Source organism: Protopterus annectens, chromosome 8.part0, assembly GCF_019279795.1.
Source record: "Protopterus annectens isolate FY-2018-M chromosome 8.part0, PAN1.0, whole genome shotgun sequence".
Taxonomy (NCBI): domain Eukaryota; kingdom Metazoa; phylum Chordata; order Ceratodontiformes; family Protopteridae; genus Protopterus; species Protopterus annectens.
Genome location: NC_056741.1, coordinates 1942841130 through 1942854480, shown reverse-complemented (window position 1 = coordinate 1942854480; position 13351 = coordinate 1942841130).

The window sequence follows — 13351 nt, the reverse complement described above, 5'->3', positions numbered from 1 at the left end:
GTTTAGGCCCAGACCACGACGTCTCGGTCTGTCGCTTTTGCGCTACATTCAACAAACACACTATTAAGCGTCGGGCGGAGTTCGCCCAGCATTATTTTGGGAAAGCATTTAAATATACTACGTCGTCGGATACTCCGACTCCGGTTTTGTCTAAAAAACGCAAAGACAAGGACCGACACTCGAGGTCCGCGGCCTCTACCGACACCACGCCAAAGCCGACTACACGTGGTCCGGTTCTCAGCGAGGCGCCTACGCAGCCCCTGATTACCAACGACACATCTTTGGCGGTGTCTCCTGTACCCGAGGTCGCAGGCTCTTCGGCCCACACCCTCACTACATATACCGAAGCCACGCTTGGCATTGAAACACAGAATGTGGACAGGTCCACCTCCACTCAAGGTGTCTTCAGACCTTCCTCTTCTTTCTCCATCAAAGCTTTCACCAAGTCTAAAGCTACCATGCACCCTAAGAGACCAGCTACACAGGGCCCATCTCCAGGCCCCATACCTAAGAAACAGATGCTTAAAATGGCTGAGGATTTAATTACTCTAATCAGAGGTTCTCAGCCACCTCCGGACAAAAGACCCAGAGTGGAGGAAGATTCCCCCTCCTCTGATCAGGGCTCCATTATTTCAGAGCACTCTGATTATCAGGAACAGTCTTGCATCCCTTTTGAAGATTCTGATGCAGAGGAATCTATTCATTCTGTATCCCCCCCTGAGGATTACTCATTTGGTGAAACTCTGCATACCTTAAGGGAACACTTCCACTGGGAAGGCCAGGATTATTCAGATTCCAAGAAAAGGCTCAGGGAATTTCTTTTGTTACCCCAGCACAGGCCTCTGGCTATTCCTCCTGTCCTGGACATCCTAGATGATGTTTACTCGGAGGCCTGCCTTAACCCAGATTCTCTTCCTCCAGCTCCAGTTAAGCCTGACAGGTACTACAGGGTTCCTGACTCGCACCAATTTCTATACAAAAGCCATGCTGCTGACCTAGAAACCATCTCACGGGCCCAAGGGAGTTAAGGCCTCCATTGCCAAAAACCCATTGCCTTCCGAGAGAGATTCCAGATCCTTAGAAAGGTGGGGAAAAAAGGTATATACCTCGGCTACCTTATCCATGAGGGCCTTAAACTGTCAGTTTCATATGCTAAAATACCAACAGTTTCTGTTATCTCAATTGAAAAGTAAAATGTCACAACCTGAACAACCAGACATGAAGGAGTTGCAGGATTTGATGCATAGTGCAGAACAAGTGGGTAAACATACCTTACAATGTGGTTTTGATGCTCTAGAGGCCTCATGTAGAGCTGCTTTTACAGGCTCAGTCATACGTAGGCATGCCTGGCTTAAGGAACAAGCCTTGCCTGATCATGTCAAAGCTAAATTACTAGACGCCCCTCTTCAAAAGGATGTACTATTTGGGGCAAATGCTGAGGAAGTATTACGGAAAATGGAGGAAAAGGCTAAATCAATGCAAACTGTGAAAGAATTTCTCCAGGTCCAACCCCCACGTTTTAGTAGAAATTGGCCTTCCAAAAACTGGTCCTTTCCTGCCACAGACAGACCCCAAAGAGGCAGATACAGGCACCCGAGGGGCAGAGGGCAAACACAAGGCTCGTACAGAGGCAGACAATGGCAAGCTCCTACACAAAGAGGTGGTGAGGATAACTCGCAATCTTTCAGAAAGCAAAACCAATGACTTTCCCCTTTGCATGCCAACCAGGTCTCAAATGGCAGCCCCCTTAGGAGGAAAGCTGGCACTATTCTCAAATAATTGGCATATTGTCACAAAGGACAAATGGATCCTGAACATTATAAACAGAGGCTACAAATTCCATTTTCATACCCTTCCAAAAATGAAAGGCATGCCAAACCTGCCACACAATCAAAGGGCAGAGGCACAAAAGCAAATTTCAGGTCTTATAAACATGAAAGCTATTCAAGAGGTACCTACGCACGAACAAGGTCAAGGTTTTTATTCCAGGCTATTTCTGGTACCAAGGAAGGGAAAAGATTGGAGACCTATTTTGGACCTATCCATCCTAAACACATTTCTACTCGTACCAAAATTCAAGATGCTCACTCTACAGCAACTTCTTCCCATGCTGGGCAAGGAGTCTTGGCTGGTAACATTGGACCTCAAGGAGGCATACCTGCATGTCCCAATCAGACAAAATTGCAGAAGATACCTCAGATTTCTTGCAGGTTCAACCCATTATCAATTCTCTGCATTGCCCTTTGGTTTATCTACTGCGCTCAGAGTATTCACGAAATGCCTGGCATCAGTAATTGCCTACTGCAGACTTCAAGGGATACAAATATACCCTTATTTGGATGACTGCCTGATCCAAGCAAACAGCAAGCACATTCTTCTGAAACATCTGGCTTTTGTAATAATGTTATTAAACTCTCTAGGATACACAGTCAACAAAGAGAATTCAAGACTAATACCCTCTCGGAAGATAATTTTCCTGGGTGCCAATTTGGACACAAACACCCAGATGGCCTACCTCACGCCAGAGAAGCAGAGGCAATTAATTCAATATTTCAGAACACTGGCAAATTACACCAGGCTGACTGCAAGGAAAATCCTGCAGGCTCTGGGATTCATGGCATCTTGCATCTTACTAATCCCATGTGCAAAGCTGCATATGAGAAAACTACAATGGTACCTAAAAAACATATGGTCTCAACACAGCCACAGTTTGGAAACAATAATACCACTAATTCCATGTCTGCAAAAGGAATTTCTGTGGTGGGCTCAAGCATGCCAAACAAACACAGGTCTTCCATTCAGCAAGCCTCAAGCAAATCAAGTCATCACAACAGACGCCTCGGACTACGCCTGGGGGGCACACATGACAGACCGGTGCATTCAGGGCAAATGGACCCAAAAAGAAAAGCACCTTCACATCAATCAAAAAGAAATGCTAGCAGTGATAAATGCTATTACAGCTTTCAAGGACCTTCTACAACCAGGTCAGCTATTGATAAGAACAGACAACACCACAGTTATGTGGTACATAAACAAGCAGGGAGGAACACATTCTTATCCCCTATGCAGACTGGCCATGTCACTTTGGAACATGGCCATGGACTTACAAATGGAACTACAAGCACAGTACTTGCCAGGCAAGGAAAACACACTGGCAGACAACCTAAGCAGGAATATGACAGATCCACACGAATGGAAGTTGCATCCAAAAGTGTTTACAGAAATAATCCAAGAATGGGGAAGGCCAGACATAGATCTCTTTGCCTCCCACAAAAATCATCAATTGGCAAAATTCTGCTCAAGGTCTTCCATCCAAAGGCCTGGAGAGTGGACGCTCTCTCTTTCAGTTGGACATCAATGACAGTTTATGCCTTCCCACCTCTTCCTCTGCTGCCCAAAGTCCTATTGAAGACCAGAGCAGACAGACCACAGATGATCCTCATTGCTCCGGACTGGCCAAGGCAACACTGGTACCCACTCCTGAGGAGCCTGACGCATTCCCCACCATGGACCCTGCCTCTAATGCCTCTTCTTCTGACTCTGCACAGCTTCAAAACTCTTCACAGTCAGCTGAAAACACTCAATCTAGCCGCATGGAAGATTCCTTAGCATCGCAGGCCCTGCTCTCCAAGGAGGTGCAGGATGTCATTTTGGAGGCCAGAAGGCCATCAACTAGAAAAGCTTACTCGGCAAAATGGAAACGTTTTTGTGTTTGGAATGAGAAAAAGGGCCAGTGCCCTGGAAAACTGAATTTACCTCAAATACTACAATATTTGGCTGAACTGCTAAGCAGTGGACTTTCATTCTCTTCCATCAAAATCCATGCCTCAGCCATTTCTGCAGAATACAACACTGATCCACCTTTATTCTCTCACCCTCTATTAAGACAGTTCCTCAGAGGGGCTAAGAATTTAAGACCTCCAAGGAAACAACCAATACCTGCTTGGGATCTTAATTTCATTCTGGAAAAACTGACTTTGCCTCCTTTTGAACCAGCTGCCTCATCAGATTTACAATATTTGTCCTGGAAAACAGCTTTCCTTCTGGCTATCACTTCAGCTCAGAGTTTCAGAACTACAGGCTCTTATGGCTGTCCAGCCTTTTATCATCTTCCATCAGGACAGAGTTTCATTACGTACCAACCCGTCCTTTATGCCTAAAGTGGTATCCAGGGTAGCTTTAAATCAGGCCATACATTTACCTACTTTTTATCCTAATCCTCAAAACAAAGGGGAGAGATTACTGCATTCCTTGGACATCCACAGACAACTGCGTTATTATTTGGACAGAACAGAACCTTTCAGAAAATCAGAACAGCTTTTTGTGGCCTATGCGGTAGGAGCTCAAGGAAAGTCAATATCCAAACAGACAATCTCAAAGTGGATAGCCCACTGCATATGCTTTTGCTATTCCTTTCATGGCAAAACTGTACCTACAGGCATTAGAACTCATTCTACCAGGGCCACAGCCACCTCTGCAGCCTTCCTCAGAGGAGTTCCTACCAAGGATATTTTAGAAGCAGCCACTTGGAGTTCTGTGCATACCTTCTGTAAGCACTACAACCTACCATTATACTCCAAATCTAGAGCAGGCTTTGCCACTGCAGTCTTGCAGGGCATTTTGGCTCCTCCTAGCTCCACCTAGTGCCTACCACCCCTTTCTTAGCTTTGGGATTCTACCCATCTGTTATGACTGCAGCTGTATGCACGATGAACATAGTACAGTTTTGTACCTACCATAAATGTAGATGTTCGAGTGCTAATACAGCTGCAGTCCAGGTTTCCCTCCCTCCTTCCCCTCTAGGGGTCTTCTTTTATGGTGTATTTGCTTGCAACTACTGGTCTTTGATTATATTGCATTGCATTATTACATAATTTTATGTATTGCCTTCTTTCTGGGGGCACCTGACATCTGGGGCAAGAAAAACTGAAGAAAATGGCGTCGGCTGGTTCTTTTATACCCCTGTCGCACTGACGTCAAGGAAGAAGCGACGACAACCGACGCCGGACCTAGACTTTGGAATTCGGCTGACCGAGGACCCGCCTGACGGCAGGAGAACCCATCTGTTATGACTGCAGCTGTATTAGCACTCGAACAATTACATTTATGGTAGGTACAAAACTGTACTTTCTGTGTGGGGTCTGCATGTCCTTTGTGTGTGTGTGTGTGTGTGTGTGTGTGTGTGCGCGCGCGCGTTTGTGGGGATTTCATAGAGATGCTCCATTTTCATTCCACATCTCAAGCACGTGCTGTAGGTGTACTCATGATTATTCAAATATCCCATAAATATGCAAGCCATGTGTGTGTGGGTGTGCATCTTGCAGTAGACTGCTGCCCTGTCTGGGCTTGGTTTCTCTGTACCTCGCACTGATGGAATGCCATGATTGTCTGTGATTCGCATGCAGTCCTGAGTTAGATTAAGTGGGTAATCAGACAATGAACATATGTGTAAAGGTAGGTATATATGTAAAGAGAAAAGTAAAAGATCTTAAATGTGTGATGTCATCATTTATGGTGTTCTAGAGTTCCTTAACATTAACTAAAATGAGTAATTTCTGAAAAAAAATCTCAACTTTCACAAAATTGAAAGAATTAAGAGCTCCTTTACTTGTCAGAACGTGTACCTTTGGAAATGGATTTTATTCACTGTCGGAGCACAAAGTGAAACTTCTTCATCCAGCACAACAGTGTTGTACTTAATATGGTTTGTTTGGAAACTGCAGTTGTAATGTAAAGGAATGTTACAGAAGTCATTTTACAGTGATTCTTTTTCTTCTTAGTACTTTAATTTTCTTGGAATATTTTTTCAGTTGTTTGCCAGGCTGTGCCACTTTTTTTTAAAGCTTGTGTGAAGACAACTCTAAACGTAAAATTTCACTGCCTTGGATTATCCCTGATGTTGTGTAGAAAAGTTCTTAGGTGTGCATCAAGCATCATCCGTTTTATCTTATATGCTTAGACATTAAGTCTCGTCACTAAATTTGAAGATTTGTACTGTTAGGGGGAAGAAATGCTAAATACAAACAGTAATAAAGGTGACTTGACAACTCATAGATTAGATTTTGCTGTATAAGTTGTACACACCATGAGGTCCTTTGAATTTTTCATTGTGTTTATGGTAGGTAGTTGGAGCTGGGATTCATTCAGATGCTTAGTGGCATGAAAATTTGTTAAATGGTCACTGTATCATTCATATAAACACTGTTGAATGTAAGCAGTCATTTGATGTCTGTTATTGCTAAAAACTGTCAGTTTTGGCCAAACAGACCGTATACAAAGACTGTTGTGTGATCATGCCTCTCAACCTGAAAGCATGAAAAATCTGGACAAAGGACCATGAGAAGTAGGTACAACTGGCCAAAAATCGGGATTTTGATTAACATAAAATTTGCATACATGATTGTGTAACCACGCCCACTCAATGGAATTGTGGGATACCAACACGAAGATTGAAGTCACTAATTAATAATAAATAATGGCAGACGAATTTCAGACTTCATATCCCTCAAAAAATACACACTAATGCAAAACCTGTTGTTATTGCAACCGAGTTTACAGGAGCAATATTTAAAATCTGTCCCTATTTTTGGGCCTTTGTCCTACCATTAGTTTTGGCTTTGTCCATAGTTCTTGGTTTGAGTGACTGAGAGTTATGTGCCGAGGGATTTATCTGCATATTTGGATCCTGGATGCTGAGGGATTTATCTGCATATTTAGTTAGGGTCTAGGTGATCCTGCTGCCATGTACTTGTGATAGAAGGCTTTTAGCAGTGGAGCTGAAAACATGGTCATGCTGAAATCTGTTTTACATTTATAATTGATGAGCTTGTAGCCTAGATCAAGAACCAGCACTGTGAATGTCAACAGAGCTTCCATCAACAAATGAGAGATCTGTGGTATTATTGAACCCTGAAAACATTTAAACTCTGGTCATTGTTTATTCTTGAATGAAACTGCTGAAGTTGAAGAGGCAAAAATAGGTGAGTAGTTTGAATGCTATCCGTGTGTTTTTTCCCCAGTAATGTCTTAAAGGTATCTTGTGATTCAGATGTTTGAAATACTTTAAAAGTATGTATTTTATACTAATATGGTAGTTTAAGAAGGGGTTCATCCTAGAAATTTTCTGTTTTCCTTTATGCGTTCACACATATACAATCCACTCGCTGGCACTGGCATCTTGTCTTTTGCCTTCAATTACTGTAGCATAATCCCTTAATGTTGTACCTTTCAGATGTATTGTTTAAGCCCTCAGATTTACTTGTGCTTTTTTATGATTTGCTGATTTTCCTCATAAAGTTACAACTGTTCTATGGTACACACATGTTTAAGTAACGCAACTAAGCCTATAAAAGGACCTGTTTGCAAATAAGTAACTATATAGTCAATGAATGTATGATTTTGAAAAATATGATTGTGCTTTTGGTGTAAACAGTTATCTCCTTCTCTTTAATGCACCTGCAACTGTAGTAGTATAGATAAAAAATTAAGCATTTTATTTATGCTGTGTGCCTCACAGCCTGCCCATTTAAGGAACATAGTTGTCCTTTATTTTGGTTTTCTGTTAACAGACTCCACACTCTACTGTACCATCCCACAGCCATAAACAGTGTAACTTGTTCAAGATTAAGCAGTCAAGTCACATAAAATGACTTTATTAAATTTAGAAAAACAAAAGCATAATGCTGGAATGATTCCTAAACTTAACGTCTCATGACTAAAGAGGAGTGGCCACTGTTGGTTAGAAGTGTATAGGTCCACTAGCGTCATACTGAAACAGTTTTCACCAGAAAGGCACCTGTTTCAAAGCAATGTCATGTTTCAGATATGCAAAGCAATGGACGGGAGATTCCATAACAAAAGAAATACGAAACAGCGTGTGCTGGACAATAGGCAAAATTATATAACGCCAAGTTCAGTTTTCACAGAAGACAACCTAAGAAGGTTGTAATATCAAGGCACTATTTCTAATGTTCTGTATTTTTAATCTTAAATAGTTTGTCATGATGGCAAGCACACTGCTAATAACATTAATGCAAATTTAAAACCGACATATGGGGACTTAAGTCAGTCTTTCTGCAGTGCGGAAAAACAAAAGGCTTGAGTAAAGAAAAAATGTGCGCTGAAGCTGTACAAAGAAAACTTACTATTTGACTCTGCAGCAGCAGCCATCTACAAAGCAACTTATTTGACTGTGGTTTATAGCTGATAAAAAAAACCCTCAAACACTATTTTAACACTAGTATGTTTCGGCAACTTAGCTGTCTTATCAGTTTCCCTAGCAAACGATGCAGTTATCTGTCCTTTAAACTTTCAGATTTTGTGCCTTGAAAGATCAAGGCAAAACACTCTATAAATACATAGACCTTTCCATGCTACTTATAAACGTTTGTGTTCTGACCACTGCAACTCTTAAGTTCTCTAAGAGTTCAAAACAAAAACACACAAGTGCAGTATTACTTCTCTTGAAGTAAATTTCTAGCTCTTTGAAGGATAGTGATGAACTTCTGATAACAATTTCACCCTTCCCCAATCCCGCAATTTGACTTCTAACCCCACTCCTCTGATACGGACTAGTGTATTCAAGCTGTAAACTTTCTTGCTGTTTGACTTCCACTCCCGTAATATCACTGTTTCTAATACCAGGATCCTTGGCCACAGTTCTTTGTCTCTGTACAGTCCAGTTGTGACATGGTATTGCAAACTTCCCCTCAGTCTTGTTCCAGGACACAGTAAATGCAAACTCACATCTTTCTTTCTTTCTTCTCAAAAACCTTAGGTCTCACTGCTACTCAGTCGGACTCTAACAAATCTTCCATTGATCGTGAAGGCATCTTAAACCTATAACACAACCACCCACTGTTTGAAAATCCTGCCACAGTCTCCAAGTCTGACAGGCCGTCACAGACATTGCCTCAAGAAGCTGAAGTCATCATGTATGCCTCTGCACGTTGATGACATTGTGGGATACGCTGGCGATGCGTGATGACATTGGCCATAGCTTAAAATAAAATCAAGAATTGAAGGGGCCACTCAGAAATTTGTGGCACCCCATTATTTTGCCCTCAAAACCAGTAAATACTCAGTAATTTGGTACAGTTGAGAGGTATGTATGTGAAATTCTGCCAGACTTGCTTACTTCAGGACTGAGTGATCATTGTATTTTATTCACAAAATGGGCACAGGAATAGGTCAGGTTATGGCTGACTGCAAGCAGCATTGATGTTGTAGAGGAACAGTGTTTCATCACGTGTGGTCAAGGCTGAAAAGTGTCTGCTGTGTGATAATCCATGTACCATTAAGAAACCAGCAAGTAAAGTTAAAATTCCCATTATGCTACACTTCAACACAGCACGACATTTCCTGAAATCGTGTTGCATTTTGTTCGTTTGTATTTTAGATATCTACCCACAGGTATGTTTCCCAGAATTTTACTTGTGTACCTTCCTTAGCATATCATACTTAAGGGATGTTCATAACTCCTAAAGCTGCAGTAGCCTTTAGGCTATATAGGTTGTTTCCTGGGCAGAAAACCAACTAGTCAGCTTCAAAAAGCTCTGGATCCCCCCACCTTCACTCTGACTGCTGACTTGCCTAATACCAAGCAGTGAAATCAGATGTTAGAGGATAGCTCAAGAGCAGGTTGTGGTTCAGGATGGAGAGTGAACCTTGGCTTGTATCCAAACCTTCCAAAATCTTCAGATTAGATCCCATCAGATTTTCGAAATAAGTTACTTAGTATTCATTTAAAGAAGTTTATTCAGATTAGTGCTTCTATCTTGTAGATGTTCATCGTGTTTCACTGTTGCAGTCATTACTCTTGGGTTATCCTGCTGGCAGGCTACCCTCAGTCGGCCAGAATTCCAAAGTCTAGGTCCGGCATCGGTTGCTGTCACCTCTTCCCTGACGTCAGTGCACCAGGGGTATAAAAGATGCAGCCGACGCCATTTTCTTCAGTCTTTCTTGCTGCGCAGTGCCCGAAGCAAATGCAGTTTGCAAGTGCCGGTCGGCCGACTCCTAAGATTTTCAAATCCGAATTTCAGATCCGAAGTCCTCATTAAAGCTAAGTACCCCGTTGGGGAAACTTTTTTCTTGCTCCAGACCGATGTCAGAAAAAGTTAACAATTGTATTTCTTGTGGGAAGCAAATACCTTATAAGGATTTTCACTCTTACTGTATCCCTTGCCTAGGCCCTGACCACAACGTTGCTAGGTGTCGGTTTTGTGCTAGATTTAACCAACGCACTATTAAGCATTGGTTTGATTTTGCATTTCATTACTTTGGCCGAAGATTTAATAATATAATGCCGTCAGACCAGCCAACATCCGGAGTTTACAAAAAACGCAAGGACAAGGAAAAGGATAGGCATCCGAGGTCCAAAACTGACGACGAGACCTCTGCTAAGCCAGTCGCCGGTTCTCAGTGAGCCGCCCGCTACCTCAGAGCCACAGGCCACTTCCGACGCCTACATGGAGCCGACTGGGCCTCTGGATACTAAAGGTATTGGACACTCCAAAATCATTCCCTCAGATGGGTCTGGAGCCGCTGAGCAGGCATCGGCTTCTGAGGGTATCTTCAGACCTACACAACCATATATTAAGCCATCTTCAGCTTCAAAGACAAAGACTAAAGCAGCTCTAAAGACAAAGAAACAAATACAGCATTCTCCTACTCCGTCTACCATGCCTAAAAACAGATGCTCAAAATGGCCAAAGACCTAATTACTTTGATCAGGGGCTCCCATCCCCCACCTGATAAGAGGCCTAGGCAAGAGACAGAGTATTATGCGTCTGATCAGGTTTCTATTTCCTTTGATTCCTCTTCTGAACAGGATTATTCCATGCTTCCCTATGAGCATTCTGATGCTGAAGAATCCATTCCTTCGGCCTCTCCTCCTGAGGATTATTCTTTTGGGGAAACCCTGCATACCATGAGGGAGCATTTCCACTGGGAGAGCCAAGATTATTCTGAATCTAAGAAAAGGCTCAGAGAGAGCAGCAGCCACTTCAGCAGCCTTCCTCAGAGGAGTACCAACCAAAGATATCTTAGAAGCTGCAACTTGGAGTTCAGTGCACACTTTCACAAAGAACTACCACTAACCACTTTACTCTTACGTCCACTGCAGTTCTGCAGGGCCTCATAGCCTCTCCTAATCCTATTTAGCCCAGCCACCCATCCTCGGCTTTGGGATTCAACCCAAGAGTAATGACTGCAACAGTGAAACACGATGAACGTAGTATAGTTGTGTACCTACCATAATTGTAGATATTCAAGTGTATTCACTGTTGCAGTCCAGGTTACCCACCCACCATCCCCCTTTCTTTGCTGGGACTTTTCTGCACTTCTCTATCCTATACAACCTATTTGGTGTATTTGTTTGTAGATAAAAGGGAATGTTATTTTTGTGCATGTATTTTTATTAGTATATTTTTTCAGCCTACCAATTTGGGGGCACCTGACATCTGGGGCAAGAAAAACTGAAGAAAATTGCGTCGGCTGCATCTTTTATACCCCTGGCGCCCTGACGTCAGGGAAGAGGCGACAGCAACCGACGCTGGACCTAGACTTTGGAATTCTGGCCGACTGAGGGTAGCCTGCCTGACTGCAGCAGTGAATACACTCGAACATCTACATTTATGGTAGGTACACAACTGTACTTTTTTCTTGAACTGATGAAGTCTTTAAGACAAAAGTGCTAATAAATCTTTAAATGAATACTAGTGCAAGGTGACATGAAGGGATCTAATATGAAGACTTAAGAAGCTAAGGTTCACTCTCCTTCCTGACCCACAACCTGATGTTCTTCGTGTTTCACTGTTGCAGTCATCACATTTGGGTTATCTGCTTGCATTAGCCCTCAGTCGGCCTGATTATCAAAGTCTTGGGTTCTGCGTCGGTTGCTGTCTCATAATCCATGACGTCAGGTAGTTAGGGGTATAAAGCATGCAGCCAATGCCATTATATCAGTTGCTTTGCGGTGCCTGAAGCAGAAGCAGTTTGCAAGTGCCGGTTGGCCGACTCCTGAAATTTTCGTTTTAGAGTTTCAGAACCGAAGTCATCAACTAATGCTAAGTACCACATTGGGGAAACTTTTTTTCTTGCTCTAAACCGATGTCAGTAAAAATCAATAATTGTATTTCTTGTGGAAAGCAAATACCTCATAAAGATTTTCATTCATACTGTATTCCTTTGCCTTGGCCCTAACCATGATGTTGTACCTCGCTGTCTGTTTTGTGCCTTATTTAAACAACAAACTATTCATCGTCTGTATATTTACACTTCTAAATATTTTGGTACTCTGTTCAATTATCCAGATATGTCTTCGGTAAGCCACCCGACTACCGACATTCCGAAAAACGCAAGATAAAGACAGATACAGGCCGCCTAGGTCCAAAGCTGCCGACAATGCTTCTCCTAAGCTAGTCGCCAGTTTGCTGGTACTCAGTGAGGCTCTTTTGCAGCCCCTGATACCCGCTACTTCAGATTTGCAGACCTCTACTGAGACCCATTCGGAGTCCGGTATGCTGCGAGATGCTTCAACTGTGGAACCTGCGGATGTCTCTACCTTGGATGGGTCTGGAGCCGCTGTGCAGGCATCGGCGTCTGAGGGTGTATTCAGGCCTACTGACTTGCATATCAAACCGACTCCATTTTCTTCTTCAAGGCCTAAAACTCGAACCATGCCTAGAAAACCGACGCCCAGACCGCTTGTTCAGGCCTTTTTGTGTAAAAAAACAAATGATAATAATGGCTGAAGACCTTAACTTTAATCAGGGGAAGCCAACCTTCACCCTCTAAGAGACCTAGGACTGAATTTGCTTATGATACTTCTGATCAGGATTCTGAAATTTCTGATGTTAAGTTGTCTATCTCGCCTTCGTTCTTGCTGGTTGGGATCGGAGCCGTTCCTCGGCTCCGACTCTGCCATCTTCTATAGCTCGAGAGGTGTTTACTGGCTCGAGGCTATCCCTTATCCCATGATGCCTAGCGCTAGCTACCCAGATCTCATTTGCCACTTCAGCTGCGAGGTGTCGTTTTTTTGGTTCAGACTCGTATAAAGTTTATTTATAGAACTTTTTTAGTAGAAATAGTCTTTTCCTAGGAGTTTTTTGTTAGTTTTAGTCTTATATTTGTTGTGTTAGCTAAGTGTGTATTTGTAGCTTCCTTTCCTTCCCTTTAGAACTCGTTTAATTTAGAGAGTCCCCCCCCCCCTTATTCCTGTCAGGTTAGCTGTTTAAGTTAGAGGCTTTCCTTTTATCTTCCTTGTAGGCTAGCTGTTTGAGTTAGAGGCTTTCCTATTAAAAAAAAAACAAAAAACTTTAGCTTAATCTGTAGTGTACTGTGTTTTTTCTCT